The sequence below is a fragment of the Colobus angolensis genome, unplaced genomic scaffold (genome assembly GCF_000951035.1).
Source record: "Colobus angolensis palliatus isolate OR3802 unplaced genomic scaffold, Cang.pa_1.0 Scaffold45, whole genome shotgun sequence".
Lineage (NCBI taxonomy): Eukaryota > Metazoa > Chordata > Mammalia > Primates > Cercopithecidae > Colobus > Colobus angolensis.
In genome coordinates, this window is record NW_012117932.1 from 8,357,911 (window position 1) to 8,377,882 (window position 19,972).

Below are 19,972 nucleotides of genomic sequence, written 5' to 3' on the forward strand. Positions count from 1 at the left end.
CATTTTGGGGCCCATTTCAAAATAAAACATTCTTCTACATATGCACCCTAAGTGCTACTGTTTATTCAACACCCTTCAGTGTGAAGGCATTTTACAAATACAGCTTCATTCATCTTCAGAAAACTCCAGGCGGAAGTGATTATCTGTAACATACAGATAAGGAAACCGAGGCACAGTGAGGTTAAGTGTTTTGCTCAAGTTTATACAGCTAAGCCTCAGGGCAAGAATGAGAGCCGAGTCTGTTTGCCTCCAGGATCTGGGCACTTTCCCAGACAATGCAGAATGAATGACAAAATGTGCTCTTTGTGTTTTGCAGTCAAGAGGTGGTAGAAAAACTCTGAGGTTTTGGTAGAAGTAGCTGCAGGACTTTGCGCAGTCTAGGGAGGCTGTTTCTCCTAATTAATGGGGCTCTTATGTGCTCTGTCCTCAAACCATTTTTACTTCCTTTTCTGACTCTTCTCTTGAAGGAGAAGATGGTACTTATTCTTCTCTTCTATTAATATATAAATATCATGGGTGTGTGTGTGTGTGTGTGTGTGTGTGCAGAGGGTACTGTTGTGATTAAAGAAAGGAAAGGAATCACACACATTCCTTCTTAAGAACTGCAGCAGTTTGAGAAAGAATGTATTACAGAGACTTCTTACATGTTCTTAAGCCCTAAGTGGATTCTCAGTAATCTGCGCTTTTTGGCTATTACGTGACCACTTCAGATTTGTAAACTGATCCATCTGTCAAAGTCCAGCTCAGTTCCCACACCACGTCCCTTTCCTTAAAGCACTCTCACCCCCCCACTCACAATAAAGACTGTGTTGTCAATATGCTTCCTTTAATATTTGCACACTCCCATACTCAGCAAGGTGAGGATTCTTTTTAGATGCATTCTTCTGTCTCCTTGGCTAGCCTGTAGTCTCTGTTGGCTACTAGGTAAATACCTCTAATGGAAAGCTGGCCTTTAGTATTACTTGATTCATTCATTGTATTATCCACCCATTGGTTCTATTTCTGAATCTTGAGCCTACGTGGATTGTTCTTTCCCAAGACGGTTCTTGAAATTTTTGAAGACTGTGATCCTGCATCCCTGGAGCCTTCTAAATTTCTCCAGTGCTTTCAGCATTTTCCCACATAGCATGACTTCTTGACGGTCTGACTTTGACCGTGCATTCTGAAGTCATTCCTATTAACATTCTCCTTTAAATGTGGTGCCTGGAGCTGAATTCCAGTGTTGCTGGATTTAGGACAATCACCTCTCCTTTTTGTGTGATATACTTGTGTACTTCTTTGCCACTTAAGATGCGGTTAGTTTTATTGGCATTTTATGTACTGCCATTAGGTTGCACTGACCTTTTAGTTGGCCAAAATCTCTAGTTTTTTCACATGACCTGTATTCATGCCAGGAAAAAAATCATCCTAAACATATACTGAAGTTTCTACACTTCCTATTTCTTCCTATTAAATTTTATCCTGTTAGTTTTAGTCCATTAGTTCTCCCAATTGAGAATTTCTTGATTTTTAGATTCATATACATAGTAGATTATTTGAATAGTAAGTAAATAATTAGAGAAAAAAAATTCTAAGGTTGTAAAAAAATTTTAATCTTTCCAAAGAATATGTCTACTCATGGTACCTTGTTGAGAAACTTAAGGGGCTTTTCACAACCTAGTGGTTAAGGCCCAAAAGCATCTCCAGTGGCACCTGAAGAATCTATACCTGTATCTTCTCCTGCATCACTGGTTGCATGAAACTCCTCATCCATTTCACCCCATTCCCTGACTCCGTGGCTGTGTAGCTTTGCTCGCCGGGGGCTTCTGCCTAGAATGCATGTCGTGCCTGTACCATCTCTGCCAGTCAGAGTCCTGCCCACTCTTCTCCTTGATATCTTCCCTGAACCTTTAATAGGAAGTACTTTCTCCTTCCTTTGCTTTCTGAAGGCATTGTCTAAAACTCTTAGCACTTACTGTGTTCTATTTTATGCGAGCCTGTATGGTATCATGGTTGACAGCAGAGATTCTGGGAATGGACAGCTTCTGTGAAAATCCTGGCTCTATCCCCTCATTATGGTATAATCGTGAGCAAGTGAATTTTTCTCTCCAAGCCTCAGTTGTCATGCCTGTAAAATGGAATAGTAGCACCTACCTGTGGGGTCACTGTAAGGATTAAAGGAGTTAGTATGTGTAAGTGCTTAGAATAGTGGCTGGCACGAGTAACTGCTAATAGTTGTTATCTATATCTATAGGTGCTCAGTAAATAGTTGTGAATTTTACTGAAGAAGCTGAGTAACTTTGGGGCATGATTTCTTAAATCCTCAAAGCTTGGCTGTCAGAGGAAACATTTTCAAATTTATAGAGACAGGATATTGGCTGGGAACAACATTTTCCCAAAGAGGCATTGTGAGATGGTCTCCAATTAGAGGCCATCCTCACAGACTTTTTCACTTGCAGTCAGCTGGAAAGGCAAATATTGGTCAACGTTCTTATAAGCACTGTGCATATCTATTGGTATCAAGTAATTCAGATAGCCTGGAGAGATAAGGCCTCCGTGTTATAAGCTGTGATTATTAACATTATAATTAAACTGCTTAATTGCTCTAAGCCCAATTTTAACTTGTGTGACTACGGTTCATGCTAATTCACGTTTTGTTTTGTGCAGCACGAGAAAAGAAACTGTGAAATGGTTTATTTGCCTTGTATAAAGTGTAACCCTTATTTAAACAATCACAAACACATCCCTCTAAGGTTTGGTATTTATCTTGGGGATTAGCTATCTTTAGCCTATTGACTGACTCTGACCTCAATGTTTATTGAAGGTCTACCAGGGATCTAGTGTCAGGCTAGCTAATATAGCAGTGTTAAGAAGGATAAGGTGAAATTTCTGTACTCAAAAGCTTATTTGGAGATATAACACATAGTAACTAAAATAATAAAAGATATGTTATAAGAAAGTTCTGTACGCCATTAATTACTAAGTCACTGGTCTAGAAAAGTGGGCAGGATGAAAGCCTAGAAAGGACATTCCTTAATTGCTACAAACCTATTTCAAGTGTCTTCCTAAATTGCCATTTCAAGAAATGCAGAGAGTAATGGATACAAGCTTTCAGGATAACACCTAAACTAACAATATATTTCTATAAAATGTTTCTTTTTTTGTTGTTTTTTTTTGAGACAGGGTCTGGCTCTGTGGCCCAGGCTGGAGTGCAGTGGTGTGATCTCAAGTCACTGCAACCTCTGCCCCCCGGGCTCAAGCCATCCTGCCACCCCAGCCTCCCCAGTAGCTGGGACTACAGGCACACATCATCAGGCCCAGCTAATTTTTTTGTATTTTTTGTAGAGATGGGATTCACCCTGTTGCCTACGCTGGTCTGGAGCTCAGTTGATCTGCCTGCCTCTGCCTTGGCCTCCCAAAGTGCCGGGATTATAGGCGTGAGCCACCGTGCCTGGCCCAAAGTGTTTCTTTGATAATTGACTGTATATTAAGTAGTGGATATAAGTACACCTGATGAGGAGGAGGATTATAATAGCTAACACGTCTTATTTAGTTATGATGATGACCTTTTTGAGACAAGGAGAAATGGGGTCTCAGAGTGGTACATAGGTTATTCCATCAGTAAGTGGTAGACTGGGGATTCAGTTCACATTGGTTCAACTGCAAAGCCCTCTTTCTTAACGGCCATAATATCTTGTCCCCCTTGACTCCTATTCAGCAGCCAACTTAAAGGATCCATGATTAGATCATTATGGATGAATTTTAGCATATATGACTGGAGTGGGGGATAGCGGTGAGTTTGAAAAGGTAAGTTGAGGCAGGTTGTGAAGAAATTTTTATACAACCTGACAAGTGTGGAACATCCTCCCAACAATTGGGGACTTTTTATCAAATGATTGTTAATAAGAGAATGACATATAAAATTTTTGTTTTGCCAACATGACTCTTGCAAGGGTATGTAAAGAATATTAAAATGGGAGGAGTTAGGAAACCAGTTAGGTGGTGCAATAACCTAGACATATTATAAACTTGAACACTGGATGTACAACAAAATAGAAAAAGATGTATTTGAGGGATATGTTTAAGGGAGACTCACATGGATTTGTGAATCTATCTAATGCAGAGGGAGTAGTAAAAACATGACATATAATGATGCCATTACTGAGACTGGGAAAAAGGATTACAGTTAGGAGGAGGTTGAGCTTTGGACGAGATGGGTTTCAAGTGAAGGAGAACATGCAGAACACAGTTTGACATCCTGAAGAGTCAGAGATCAAGAGCAATTAGCCCAAAGATTTGCGAAGCTGGGCGTGGTGGCTCACACCTGTAATCCCAGCACTTTGGAGGGCAGAAGTGGGAGGATCGCTTGAGCTCAGGAGTTCAAGATCAGCCTGGACAACATAGTGAGGCCGCATGTCTACAAAAAGTTTTTTAAAATGAGCAGGTCTTGGTAACGTTCGCCTGTAGTTCCAGTCGCTTGGAAAGCTGCCGTGGGAGAATCACTTGATCCCAGGAGGTCAAGGCTGCAGTGATCTATGGTTGCACCACTGCATTCCAGCCTGGGCAACAGAGCAAGACCCTGTCTCAGTAAATGAGTGAATGAATGAATGAATGAATGAATAAAAGAGTTGTGAACCCTCAGCCTATAAGTGAAAAGAATGGACAAGGTTGTGGGGGGATACTGGGGCTGCTTCAAGTAGAAATATATTGACAGAGTGTGAAGGAAAACATGGAAGAGCACCATTGGTTTTGAAGGTCTGACCCTCCTTAGCGTTCTTCCAATCCGGTGGCTACAATGGGGACTCTGATTGGACATAGGTATTTCCCGAGCCGTCATCAATGTGATTGCCAGCCATTCTTTAGGGTGGTTCCCCTAGGCACTAGCTAAGCCATTAGCTCTTGGTGTTTTCCAATATTCTCAGAAGATTAACTCCAAACTTGAGAAAGTTTTGCCCTTTAGAAATCAAATAAGGATTGGTGTAGTCTGGAGATGTGTATAACTCATTCATAATCATTTGATTAGCTGCATCGACCTTTCTCTAGGAATTTTTTTTCCATGAAATTGGCATGTTCACATTTCTAAATTAGTGCAGTGATGGATCCACATGAAATAACTGACAGCTTCTTAATGAGCTGCAAATTTTATGTAAAATATACTGGCAGCCTCCTCTATCCTAAAAATGTATGAGTTTCTTCATTCTCTCGTAGTGCCCTCTTTCAGTAATGAAGAGAAGAAATTGGTCATGTTGTCCATTCATAAGCAGCTTTTTAGCAATGGTCACTGCATCAGAAACAATACTGCAAGTAGCTTATGGGAAAATACCCAAGGCACAGGGTAGAGAGTCCTGGCTCTCAGGTCTGACAGCCTGAGTTAGAATCCTAGCTCTTCCTCTTAATCAGCAATGTGTCTTCAGACCAGTGGCAAACCCTCTTTAAGCCTTCATTTCCTTATCTGTAAATAATACCTATAGGATTTCTCATGGAATTGCTGAGGATTTTCAACAGGTATTTTACTTAATATTGAGCACTAGGGAGGGTTACGTGTGACTAAGGAGCATTAGTGCATCTTGATTAGAGTTGATTTTGCTCTTTTATTCTCTTTTAAAGACCTTTATGAGTGACTGTCTGGAAATGTTTTTATCTGACTTTCCTGAATACCTCAGTGGTACCGTGAATAATAGATTATCTGATATTAGGGAATATCGGGCTATCACAGCAGTTCATTCTATTGGATTTGGAAGACTATACTTTTTCAGGGTATTCCTCCCTTCCTCTTACAGAATCACCACTTCACATGTGTAAGCAGAGCGCTGGCTAACTCTGTGGCGTAAGCAGGGGTCAGAACATCTGAAGTGATCTGCAGATATTCTGGTATGTTCATGTTCTTTGTTCTCCAGACCAGGTCACAAGAATGCTTGTCTGAGTCAGTATTGTAGTAGAAGTGTTTCCTTTAATGTCCATTACATACCCTCCTGCAGAGCCGAGGCCTTTTTAGGGGCCATTATTCATATCCAACTTTGTTTGGGTCCAGATATTATTGAAGGGTGCACTGTGTACTGCATATGAAAATAATCCTGCATCATGTTCTCTGGAAAATTACCCCAAATTGCAGTATTAATATAGATATTGAAGCTCTGCAAAGTAAGCAGTGAAATCCTCCTCCATCTGCTGATTAGGGTTGTGGAATTTACCTGGTAGAGAAAGGAATAATAGGCTGTGCAAAATAGACATTATCAGGAACTGCATACGTTGATCACATTTCCTTGGGCAGGACAAAATTGCAGGAGCCTTTATCATTGCATCTACTTGGTTTTCACAAGCTGAACATGAACACCTTGTTTATATTACAGGCTTTCCATTTGTTTTCATCAGAATGCTACAGAGTTTCAATATATAGCTTCCAAGGTACAGGTGTACCATGATATCCTAAACAGCCGTTGTATGACCACTGTCTGCCCCAGGGCTAGGGTGGAGGTGACATGCAAGTGCTTGCCTGTCCTTATGGACAGCAGAAACACCTACTTATTTTTGTACAGCATTTTAAACATCTCCCTCATTATCAGAGAAGCTGTGTTAGGTAATGGTATAAATCCATTTGTCAGGACTCATGCAGGCCTCTGACAATTCTTTATTGCTTCAAAATTACTCTGCCCCACGTGCATCTTGCTTCTGGCAGAAATTCAACCATCCTGCTACAAAAGTAAATCAAAGATAACTCAAAACGTCACTAACTTTGAACCTGAGAGTCCCTAGCTTATATAAGAATGATCCCTATGAACCAGAACAGTTAAGGGAACTTCATGGGAAATATGAGGCTTGCAGCAAGATGTTGGAAAGGAGAGGAGAGCAGAAGAGGTCCAGGTGCTTCCAGGCAGGGCTGCTGCTTGTTAGACATGAGCTGGACCTACAAGACCACCCCAGCTTTCAACTGGAATTCAGGGAAGCTCAGTGACAAGGCCAGATGGCTGCCTAGAATCAGCTGGTCGTATGCAGAAGCCAGACCACTGAGCTGCTGCTTCTGGATAGAATTGGATCTTAACCAAGCATTCACATAAAGTCAGCCCTTGGTAGCTATAGGTCCTGCATAAGCAGATTGAACCAACCTTGAATCAAAAATATTTGGAGAAAAAAAAACAATAAAAAATAACAGTATGACAATTAAAAATACAAATTAAAAAACCAATACAGTATAACTCTTTACATAGGATTTACATTGTGTTGGATATTATACATGATCTAGAGATGACTTAAAGTGTGGGCAGGATGTGCTTAAGATATATGCAAACACTGAGCACCGGTGGAATTTGGTATTAGTTGGGGGAGGGGGATATGGAACCAATTCCCCTCAGATGCTGAGGGATGCCTGTATAACATTTAAGCAATGGAGGTGGAGAAAAAAATCGGTCTCTTGGGCCAGGCGCGGTGACTCACGCCTGTAATCCCAGCACTTTGGGAGGCCAAGGTGGGCAGATCACCTGAGGTCAGGAGTTCGAGACCAGCCTGGCCAACATGGCGAAACCCCGTCTCTACTAAAAATACAAAAAGTAGCCGGGCATGGTGGCGGGCACCTGTAATTCCAGCTACTCAGGCTGAGGCAGGAGAATCACTTGAACCCGGGAGGTGGAAGTTGCAGTGAGCCCAAATCACCCCATTGCACTGTAGCCTGGGCAGCAAGAGCGAAACTCTGTCTCAAGAAAAAAAAAAATTTCAATCAGTCTTGTAATACCCATGAATTTCACAGTCACAGAACGTAATTTTCTTTATTTCTGGTAATAAAATTTATATTCTAACTCTGAGCCCCCACTTCTGACAGACAGCAGAAAAACTCCATCTAATCACAGCCATAGCCCGTCGACTTGATCCAATTTAGCACTTTCTAAGTTGCTTCTGGTTAAAATTCAGGAATATTCAGAATATTTCCCCTTGATTCCCCTCCTTTCCTTCTGTTGTTGCTGGAAGCCATTGCATCTGGAGAGGCAGTCAGTGTAGTCAGGCGGACCTGTGTTCTTGACTCAGCCTTCCTCTGCTGTCTGAGCTTTGACCCCAGGGGATTGGACACAGTGCTATTGGGATGGAAACGTGGGTCTGTGGGGTGGCTCCCACCTGGCTCTCTGATATGAGCTGAGCCTTCAGCCTGTTCCAGTTTCTGGAAGGAACTGTTCACTCTGCAGCCCCTGCCACAGGGACCCTTATCTCCAGCCAGGCACATCTGTCAGGCTCTGAGAATCAATCTCTGTCTGCTTCTTTCTCTCTCTCAGCTAAAGTGGGCATCCCTCAGGCTGTGCAGGGAACTCCTGACCCCATCACTCCCCAGCGGGAGCAGGAGCTGCTGTCTCTGCCCATTCTTCTTGCCCTGGTGACATGGGATGTGTCTCTGAGGCTGCTTCCTTAATCACAAAAGAAGGGAAGCAGGAAGCAAGTGTCTTCCTAGATCCTCCCAAACTTCGTGGAGAAGCCTGTGAGGGCCCCAGCTCCCACCTGACAGACACACTGTGGCCTTCTTCTGGGAGTGGAACACCAAACACATGGCCTCTAATTGCTCATAATGATTTTTTCCTCTCCAAATCCTTTCCTTCTCCCCAGTTTGGATGGAGTGGTTAAAAAAAAAAAACTTGTTTTGCCAGTTGATATCTCTTTTCAAAACTATTTTTGTCTCTCTTTTGAACTAGAACCAAGATTCTGGAATCTGTTTGCTGTTTTTATTTTTCTTCCTGACATTTCTCCCTGGGGCAAGTGGTAAACTGGTCAGCCCATATCTCTTGGAATATGGGTTTAGGGATGGGGGCAGGGCGATGGAGAGAGGGGCACATCAGTCAACAAGCTCTCATATTATCCTGGCAGAGAGCACCCAGATCTGACTCATCAGTCAAGGCCCAAGCCAATTTCTCACTTCCTGGAGATTCCAGCTGCTTTTTTTCAGTTGCCTTCCCAGCCTTGGGAAGGTCTGCTATGCTTAGCCACTGCAACTGATGAGGAGCAGAGCGTGTCCTTGGTTTAGGGAGCAGTGGGTTGAGGGGGTAAGATAACCTTGTTTTCTAGGGCGAATGGGTAGAAGAGTGTTCACTGTTTTTTAACACATTGAAAAATCCAAATATGAGGTTACTTTTTCCGTCTTTTAATGTTATTCCTAAGAGCCTAGATTAGAGTATTAATGAGGAGTCCCTTGAAATATACATATAATATGTCACTATCTGTTATATATAATGCCAAGACATTAAGTATTATTATTTTTATTATTATTTTTGAGATAGAGTCTCTCTCTGTCGCCCAGGCTGGAGTGCAGTGGCACGATCTCGGCCCACTGCAACCTATGCCTCCTGCATTAACGCGATTCTCGTGCCCCAGCCTCCCAAGTAGCTAGGATTACAGGTGCCTGCCACCACGCCTGGCTAATTTTTTTTGTTGTTTTTTAAGTAGAGACAAGGTTTCCCCATGTTGACCAGGCTGGTCTCAAACTCCTGACCTTGGGTGAGCCACCCACCTCGGCCTCCCAAAGTGCTGGGATTACAGGTGTGAGCCACCACGCCCAGCCAAGAGATTAATTATGTATCATATTTTATATACAATTATATAGTTGTATATGATGTGTGCCCACATACATTTCTCTAACAAACTTCTGATTGGATCTTTTTAGGAGCTGGCTATTTGGTCTTGGTGCTTACTGTTTCTTATTTTCTTTGGGTCTACTTTCTTTCCCAAATCTTGGAAATCCATCAGTAACATAGTATCTAAATTCTGAAAAGGAGCAGGAGGGTTTTAGACCAGGTGCTCCTGAGACCAAAGTGAAAGCTGGTCTTCCCTTAACTGCCACAGCCAGCTCCAACGTGCTAGTCCTGTTTCTCCAAGAGAATCTGTTAAGGCTACTCTGTTCTTCACTTTCTGAGCTGGGCTTTTGATGGCTTCCCAGCACTTGGCCTCAGGCATTCAGCTTGTTTTTCTTTTATCTTTAATGCTGCCCCTACTTACCCACTTGGGGTTCTTTTCATCCTAAAGATTACCTATAGAAATAAACAGGGACTCACTGCAGTTTTTGTTCAATGTTGCCCCCCTTGAGAAGTCCAGACGCCTTGTGTTTTAAGGGTATTAACTTTTTTTTTTGAGATGGAGTTTCACTCTTGTTGCCCAGGATGGAGTGCAATGGTTCTATCTTGGCTCACTGCAACCTCTGCCTCCTGGGTTCAAGCGATTCTGCTGCCTCAGCCTCCTGAGTAGCTGGGATTGCAGGCATGAGCCACCACGCCTGCCTGATTTTGTATTTTTAGTAGAGACGGGATTTCTCCATGTTGGTCAGGCTGGTCTTGAAATCCTGACCTCAGGTGTTCTGCCTGCCTCAGCCTCCCAAAGTGCTGGGATTACAGGTATGAGCCACTGTGACCGGCCTGGGTATTTACTTTTAACCACAGGACATAATACATTGCTGAATTAATAAAAAGTTCACTCTTACTCTTCTCCACTTAGAGAGGCTCTGAGGGGAGCTTATCCACAAACACCCCTTGCCCTCTAGTTCCCAGTTGGGTTTGGCCAATGGGAGACACAAAAGGCAGCCAGGGACTGGGAAGAAAATGAGACTGGGATGTTTATTCCCCTTTCCCATCCCTAGGAAAACTGTGTTCCTCTATTCCGTACCCAAGACCACAGCTCCTTTCATGACCCTGGCCTACTGTTCCTGTTCCAGCTTTCTTTGGTTTGGGTAACCACTCCCTCCCTTTGGGCTTCCAGTCTAGGGCTGGTGATGCCTCATCCTCATGGTTGCTAACTGTGAAGTTCTTTAATTTTTTCTTCCACTCATGCTGCTCACATTTTGCAAATAGCCAGACAGACTCTTATTAAAGCCTCCTCAGTGACCTCTTTGAGTTTACTATCTACTTCCTCCCAGGAGCCCAGTCAAATCCATGCGGTCGGAGATCCCTAGAGCGTAGGTCCCTGGGCTGGCTTGCTCCTGGAGGTGTGTCTCAACTGTAGCCCAGCGGTATTTGTAACCCCTGGCAGCAATTTGTTAGAAATGCAGAATGTTAGATTCTGCCCCAGACTTCTTGACTCAGAGTCTGCATTTTAACCAGACTCCCAAGTGATTTATATGCACCTAGAGATTAAGAAGCACTGCTTTAGGGAGCAAGTAGCCAGGAGCCTGGTTGGGTTTACTTGTTCTGAATGTAATCGCTTTCATTTCTGGGGAAAGCCCACAACTTTTCTTGCTTCTCCTGCCCTGTTTCCAACCTCTTTCCTACCCTCCACCACGGAGCAAAGCTCACACTCCTCTTACCTCTTTCCTTACTTATTCCACAAAGTGTTATTGAATCCATTCTAAACTCCAGGCAAGGTGGTAGATGTTAAGGATACAAAGAATAAGGAAACATGTTCCTGCCCTCAATTCAGTTTAGTGAAGGAATGAAGACATGATCATAGTCAATTTCAGCGCAGTAGAAGGTACATCACAGAGATGAGAACAAAATGATGTGGAAACAAAGGCCAAAGTTACCCAAAGTTCCTTTGCTTGATGAGTGTTAAATCCCTCTGTAAAATCCTTTGAAATGTATTGTGTTTTCTAATTTTAGTCACATGTGAAAACACTGAGTAAAGATATCTCATTATAATCCCCTGTCCTCAAGCTTTATTCGAATGTCACATTTGACAAATAGCAGTATCTCTCCCAAGAACAGCTAGCAGTCCATGGAGTCAGAGCTGTTTGTAGTGAGGCAGCTGCTGAGCAGCAAATGCTTGTGGGCAGCCAGAGCCTGAGGAAATTAAGGAGCTGATTTTTTTTTTCCAAAAGGAAATTCGTGGAGAAAACACCAAAGGATTCCCTCATAAGCTGTCTTTGGAATTAATTTCAGTGCTTGTTAAAACACCTAAATCCCTCTTTCAGAAGAATTCTCCGATGACTTCCTAATTAGATTCTCTTCTTTTATCATCGGTAAGGAACACTCCCCATTCGAGTCCCAGCATAGTTCACATAAGTGAAATAACGCAGATTCCAGATTACCTAAGCAAGAGTGGTGGAACACTTTTTCATATCATTATAACTTTTTAAAAAAATATTGGCTTAGGGCTTTGAATATTGATTTAACTGTTCATTCATTCATTCAAGAGGACCAGGTGTGTCACTCAAAATTTAACTCTTCCCTCACTCCTTCCTGGCACTATCACTCAGTGGAAAAGACAGCTCCATCACTCTGGGTTCCTTCTTTCCACCTCCAGTGCATCCAATGCATCTTTCTACCTCCAGTGCATCCAATGCATCTTTCCACCTCCAGTTCGTCCTTCTTTGGCCCAGCGATCCCTTCGATCAGCACAGTTGCTTCCTCCTCTTTGCTTCCTTAGTTTGTGAGCACCCGGCACTTGGCTTGGCATCTGTGCATACCTGCAGGAATTGATGCCCCAACTGTGGTCCTGTGCCCCTGCTATGTTGTAACCCTTATTGTATGATAAATGACTAAACCAACCAGCAGGTTTTGAGAATTCCAAGGAAGTGGGTGCAGTTGAGAAAATGAGAAAGGGATGACTGTCCCTGTGATGTATAAATGAGCTTCCATGTAGATATGAGCACTAGACTGAGATGGACATTTTCAGGCTTTACTTAGTTTTCCAGTGACTAATACCACACAGTGATAGTGCATGAAATTAGTTTAGTTGGTCAATATCTGCACTGGAAAAAATGAAATAGAAAAGGAAATAGGTCAGAGTGTATCACACATAATGAGACTGCTTCATGAAATTTTTTTTACATATATGAGGTATGTGTGTGTACTGGGTAGAGATCTAAATTGTGTTTCTTCATATGGGTTGACATTAAACATTTTTTGGAAAACACTCCCTGAGGAAGTGTCTGTTTCAAATGAGGAGAAGTTTTATTGGGGGGAACAATTGGGAGGGAGGTTTGGGAGAGGAAACGTCAGTTGAATAAAACAGTATTTTGACATGGAGTGACCAAGGCAGTGATTTCCCGAGTTATTAATTTGTACAAGCTAAACTGCAACTAGACATTAGTCCCATTGGGTCGTAAGCTTATAGATTACACCTTCTTCATTTTTTTCTATTTTATTTTTCCCTTTCTTTAGTTTTTAGTAAAGGATTTTTTGACGAATTGTCCTGTCATATATACTTAAAGAAAAATTTAACTATGCCAGTCTAAAAGGGCTAGGTGTATACCCAGATCAAGATAAGTTGGTGTCAATGAGGATAAAAATGTGAGAACCCAATGGAGAAGAGCAGTCCTTAGGAAGGAACAGTTGGAGCTCAGTTTTTCTCACCACTCTCTTCTCCCACCGTTCGGGGTGTGCACCATCGTCCCACCGTAACCTTCCAACCACACGCCCCTCAGCATGCCTTTTTGGGATGTGCTGACCACTTCATTCTTTGAAACTATTATTCCAGTGTCCTTGCTATTGATAGGTGAATCCCTGAAAAACATGATATAAGATTGTACCATTTAAAATTTGATGAAAAGATCAATACAAATTATCCTCACAACAAGAACTGCCATTCTAAACGTTTAAAGCGACCACTAGAAAGATGGCGGAGCAAGAGCAAAGAAAAATCCCTTTGGTTCCAGAAAATCTGCTGAAAAAGAGGAAGGCTTATCAAGCCCTCAAAGCCACCCAGACAAAGCAGGCACTTTTGGCAAAGAAGGAGCAGAGGAAAGGAAAAGGGCTCAGGTTTAAGCAACTGGAATCATTCCTACGTGATTCCTGGCGGCAGAAACGTGACAAGATGCGTCTCAGACCACCAGAAGTGAAACCTCACGCCTTGGAATTGCCAGATAACATTCCTTGGCCTTTGTTGTACGCATCGAAAGGATTGATGGTGTGAGTTTACTGGTGCAGAGTACCATTGCAAGACTTCGCCTAAAAAAAATTTTTAGTGGTGTCTTTGTAAAAGTCACCCCCCAGAACCTAAAAATGCTGCATATAGTGGAACCTTATGTGACCTGGGGATTTCCAAATCTGAAGTCTATCCGAGAACTCATTTTGAAACGTGGACAAGCCAACGTCAAGAATAAGACCATCCCTCTGACAGACAACAGAGTGATTGAGGAGCACGTGGGGAAGTTTGGCGTCATTTGCTTGGAAGACCTCATTCATGAAATTGCCTTCCCAGGGAAGCATTTCCAGGAGATCTCATGGTTCTTGTGCCCTTTTCACCTCTCAGTGGCCCGTCATGCTAACAAAAATAGAGTGGGCTTCCTCAAAGATATGGGCACACCTGGCTATCGGGGTGAACGCATCAATCAGCTCATCCGCCAGCTGAACTAGTCCCAGATGTCAAACTGCGGTAAATTTTTATCAATGAAGTGGAAGCATGTGTTGAATTGTTTTGGGAATTTTTATCAAGTATCTTCAGAGAAGATTATTTCCTGCTTTATCTTTAAAAACTGGAAGGGAAGGGTCAAAGAAAAGACAGTAGCTGGCTGGGCGTGGTGGCTCACGCCTGTAATCCCAACACTTTGGGAGGCTGAGGCGAGTGGATCATCTGAGGTTGGGGGTTCGAGACCAGCCCAACCAACATGGAGAAATGCCATCTCTACTAAAAATACAGAAATTAGCTGGGCATGGTGGCATATGCCTGTAATCCCAGCTACTCGGGAGGCTGAGGCATGAGAATTGCCAGGTGGAGGTTGCGGTGAGCTGAGATCACGCCATTGCACTCCACCCTGGGCAACAAGTGAAACTCCATCTCAAAGAAAAGAAAAGACAGTAGCTTATGTTCATGGCAAGCACCTCTCATCACCGTCCAGTTCCAAGGAAAAATTCCAGTGTTTTCTACATTGGGTGATGCATCGTCTGAAATCAGCACATTCCGTGGAGGAAGGAGTCCTGCTTTGTTGCATCTATCTTAGGGTTTAATGTTGGTAAATGAGTCACTCTAGCATTTGTACAATGCTCCCTAAGACTCCTGCAGCAGTTGGCCAAGCCCAAGGACGTAATTGAATCTGGAGAGTCCTAGGACCTTGTTTTGAAAAACACCGGAAATACACATAGGAAGAAAGGCATACAAATAAATGTTCACTTGTCTCTGCAAGAAAAAAAAAAAAAAAAACTTTTAAACCTACTTGCTATGGCTATTGATATATAAATATTAATAGCTATAAAAGCTATTTGCTGTGGGGGAAAAAAATCCCTAAAATAGCAAATTTTCTTTTTTTTCTTTTTTTTTTTGAGACGGAGTCTCGCTCTGTCGCCCAGGCTGGAGTGCAGTGGCCAGATAACAGCTCACTGCAAGCTCCGCCTCCTGGGTTTACGCCATTCTCCTGCCTCAGCCTCCCGAGTAGCTGGGACTACAGGCTCCTGCCACCATGCCCGGCTAATTTTTTGTATTTTTTAGTAGAGACGGGGTTTCACCATGTTAGCCAGGATGGTCTCAATCTCCTGACCTCGTGATCCGTCCGTCTCGGCCTCCCAAAGTGCTGGGATTACAGGCTTGAGCCACCGTGCCCAGCCTGCAAATTTTTTTTCAGAGCTCAATTTCTTACTAGCAAATTTTTTTATTCTCTAGGCTTTTCCCTTTGGCCTAAAAATATTGAAATGTTCTCATGTGATCATTCATTCACAATTGAGGTTGGGGCCAGGCACAGTGGTTCATGCCTGTAAACCCAGCACTTTTGGGAGGCTGATGAGGATGGATCACCCGAGGTCAGGAGTTCAAGACCAGCCTGGCCAACATGGTGAAACCCCATCTCTACTAAAAACACAAAAATTAGGCAGGGGTGGTGGTGGGGACACCTATAATCCCAGCTACTGGGAAGGCTGAGGCAGGAGAATTGCTTGAACCTGGGAGGTGGAGGTTGCAGTGAGCCAAGATCGCGCCACTGTACTCCAACCTGGGCGACAAGAGCGAAACTCCGTTTAAAAATAAAAAAAAGAATTGAAGTTGCCATTGTAAATGTATTTTGAGGATAAGAAAAAAAAAATAAGAATCAGCATCTCTTGAGTGAAGAAAGTTATTTAAACTACATTCTTATTATTTACTTTTCCTTTATACCAATAATATATCATTTGCTTTCATGTTTTAGGTAGAGATCATCAATGAGAATGGTTATTAAGACTCTTTTTTTTTTCAGGGCTGTAGTCTGTAACTGGGGAAATCTTTCATGTAGATTGGTGATTTTCAACAGTGGAAGGAAGTTTAAAAAATGCGTTCTGTCTGGGCCCCACCCCCTGAAATTCTGATTGTTTTTATCTGAGATAATATAGCATTATGCCTGTGGCACAGACATTAAGACTTTACAAAGCTGTGATGTGCAGGCAAAGCAATGGCACTTTGAATTTCAATCTGGTGGGTTGGCTTTCCATAGGTGTCCCCATGGGTGTTGTCTGTTTCACTTTCCAAAAACACAGTTTTAACCAATGTTATCATTGTCTATTAAAAGTGTTAGACACAACTCTCAAAGACAACTGTATTTTAAATATACAGGTACAAGAGATTTCTTCATGTAAAAGTTTAATTCCAACTTCTTAAATAATCTAACTGCTATCCATCACAGTTGGACTGACAGTTGGATTACTCCAACTGTAATTTCCTCTTTAACTAATTTGAGTAGTTCTGCTTTGTTCCATGTATTCTGGTTCATTCTGCCTTTTGTCTAATGGGAAAATACAGGTTGACTTCAGTTTCTCCTGGCCTTGAGGCATCTGCGTGTCCGTAGTTGATAAGGTCTGGATCTGTGTCCCTGCCCAAATCTCATGTTGAATTGTAATCTGCAGTGCTGGTGGTGGGGCCTGGTGGGAGGTGATTGGATTGTGGAGGTGGAGTTCTCATGAACAGTTTAGCACCACCCACCCTTGTTACTGTATAGTGAGTGAGTTCTCGTGAGATCTGGTTGTTCCAAAGTATGTAGCACCTCCCTCAGCCCCTTCCTTCTGCTCCGGCCAGGTGACGTGCTAGTTCCCCCTTTGCCTTTTGCCATGATTATAAGTTTCCTGAGGCCTCCCCAGAAGCCAAGCAGATGCCAGCATCATGCTTCCTGTACAGCCTGTGCAACTGTGAGCAATTAAGCATCTTTTGTTTATGTAATAAATTACCTGGCCTCAGGCATTTCTTTATAGCAATGCCAGGATGGTGTGCTAGACTGTATCAGAGACAAGTGATACAAAGATGACCAAGATGCAGTATTTGCCCAGGAAGAAGAATTCCTGTGGCCACCTCTGTCTTGTATCAAGAGATAAGTGTGAAACAGCGTATCCACAACAGTGTTTGTGAAGACAGTGTGAGTGGCTCCCAACTCTACCAGCAAAGGCTTCAAAGGAGTAATGACATTTGAATTGAGTCTTAAAGGATAAATGTATTACTTGGCCTGACAATGCAGGAGAAAAAGACATTTTTGTCAAAGGTATCAACCTTGTAAAAATGCCACAGTTCATGACTTGTACCAGTGAAGGTAGCAAGGTCTGTGTGTTGGTGATGAATTTGCAGGGGATGAGGCTGAAGAAACAAGACTTGGGAGAGAGGATGTGAGACCTTTTTACGACATGCATAGAGTTGGCACCTCAGCCTTTGCATGGTAGGGAGCCAGCCGAAGGCTACCTCCATGACACATCTACACTTTGAAAAGACAGGCCAGGTGCGGTGGTCAGGAAGGAGTTCGAGACCAGCCTGGCCAACACAGTGAATCCCGGTCTCTACTGAAAAAAATAAATAATTAGCCAGGCACTGTGGCACATACCTGTAATCTGAGCTACTCGGGAGGCTGAGGCAGAAGAATTGCTTGAACACAGGAGGCGGAGGTTGCAGTGAGCTGAGATCCTGCCACTACACTCCAGCTGGGGCAACAGACCAAGACTCCATCTCAAAAAAAAAGGAAGATACAACTAATCTATATTCCTTTCACCAGAGATCACCACCACTAACAATTCATTCCAGTCATTTTCCCCTGCATGTTTTACATACGTAGGAAACTTTTACATCCCAATATTTAATTTAACACTATGAAAAGCATTTCTTATTATAATAAAGACACTCTATTAGTATACTTTTGATGGCTTCAAAATTACTTTTGTATAGATGCATAATTAAAATATCAATTTTTTTTTTTTTTTGGAGTCAGAGTCTCACTCTGTCACCCAGGCTGAAGCACAGTGGCATGATCTTGCCTCACTGCAAGCTTTTCCTCCCGGGTTAAAGCGATTCTCATGCCTCAGCCTCCCTAGTAGCTGGGACTACAGGTGCACACCACCAACCCTGGCTAATTTTTTGTACTTTTACAAAATACAAAGAGAGACAGAGTTTCACTGTGTTGGCCAGGCTGGTCTCGAACTCCTGACCTCAGGCAGTCCGCCTGCCTCTGCCTCCCAAAGTGCTGGGATTACAGGCATGGGCCACCGCACCCTGCCTCAAATTGTTTCTTTAATGGTTGTTTCCAAATTTTCATAAATAACTTTGTATGTAACATTTTTGGGCATAAAGTTGTCTAAAATTATTACTTTCATAGGCTAGGTACCTTACGTACACTTAATGATTTAAAACATACTTAACATTAAGACTTTAATGTTGCTATATTGATTTTTAATAAAAGAACAAAACTTGTGCTTTAGAGTTTAGACATATTCAGGATATAAGATAGTTTTGTTGGATTTGGTGAACGCTTGCCCTAGGAGAATAAAAAATGATGAATTAGTCAAAAATACTCCAGTTTTCTAGTTTGCCAGACTCAGTAAATGGTATCATCACCAACCAAGAAACACAGAAGGTACAGGGAGAGCAGATTTTGCAGAAAAGATAAGGAGTTCTGTTTGGGACGTGCTGCCTTTGATATACTGCACTGGGAGAAAATCCAAGTAGAACAGAGTGGACACGTGAAAATGTGCTATGGAATCAACAAGAGGGGTGGGGAGTCTAGATTTGAGAGCAATTTGGCAAATAATTGTTAGTAAATGTCATAGAAATTCATGGGAGACAGAAGTTGATAAGAACAGAGGGGTAGAGGGTGAAACGGAGGAACACGGCCACCTCCCAGGGTTGGGTACAAGAGGAGCCAGGGAAACAGACTAAGAAAGAGTGATCAGGGAAACCAGGAGATAGTGTTGTCACGGAAGCCTGGAGTGTGAGATTTTCCAGAAAAGAAAGAAGGAAAGAATGAATGGTCTGTAGATCCATTACCTAGCACCATCAGACACATTGTCCCCTTTTGTTATCCCATAATGAAGTTTATAGATAATGTAATCTACTTGTGCACAAAATTTTAGAAATTAATATAATGCCCCAACTATAATATGAAGTGTATTAGTCAGGGTTCTCTAGAGGGACAGAACTAATAGGAGGTATAGATGTAGATATAGATATAGATATATGTATATAGATATATAGATATAACGGGGAGTTTATAAAGTATTAGCTTACACTGTTACAAGGTCCCACAATAGGCTGTCTGCAAGTTTGAAGAGCAAGGAGAGCCAGGCTGAGTCTCACCACTGAAGAACGTAGAGTCCGATGTTCGAGGGCAGGAAAAATCCAGCACAGGAGAAAGACGCACACTGGGAGGCAAGGCCAGTCTCTCCTTTCCATATTCCTCTGCCTGCTTTATATTCACTGGCAGCTGATGAGATGGTGCCCACCAGATTAAAGGTGGATCTGCCTCCCCCAGCCCACTGACTCAGATATTCATCTCTTTTGACAACACCTCACAGACACACCCAGGATCAACATTTGTATCCTCCAATCCAATTAAAGTGACACTCAGAATTAACCATCACGTAAAGGAAAAAGTAAAAGGAAAGTATATTTTATATAATAAGTATTTAAATATGCAAACATTGGGACATGACTAAAACTGACTGAACACATTGAAGGAGTCACTTGGTTGGTCTGATGTGCAGAATTACCATGCGTGCTACAAACGGAGAGGGGTCTACTGAGCTGTATTGCTTGTGGTGCTGCAGACAACTTGAATTTCCAGAATGGTGAGTGTTTGAACAAAACAATGTATAGTTTTCCCTCAGATTACACTATGATTGTATTGCTATAAAGTCCTATGTATAAAAACACATTTTATGAGTACTTA

The 19,972-nt window shown here is 42.5% G+C and overlaps 1 protein-coding gene and 1 pseudogene across 2 annotated transcripts in view; both read left to right on the top strand.

The window, feature by feature from the left end:
- Window positions 1-19,972, top strand: part of ARHGAP28 (Rho GTPase activating protein 28) — a 194,043-nt gene that overhangs the window by 48,899 nt on the left and 125,172 nt on the right. The window lies entirely within an intron of this gene.
- LOC105523082 lies at window positions 13,489-15,008 on the top strand (annotated as a pseudogene). Its single transcript, XR_001003536.1, has one exon. The product of XR_001003536.1 is annotated as a 60S ribosomal protein L7-like 1 pseudogene (transcript).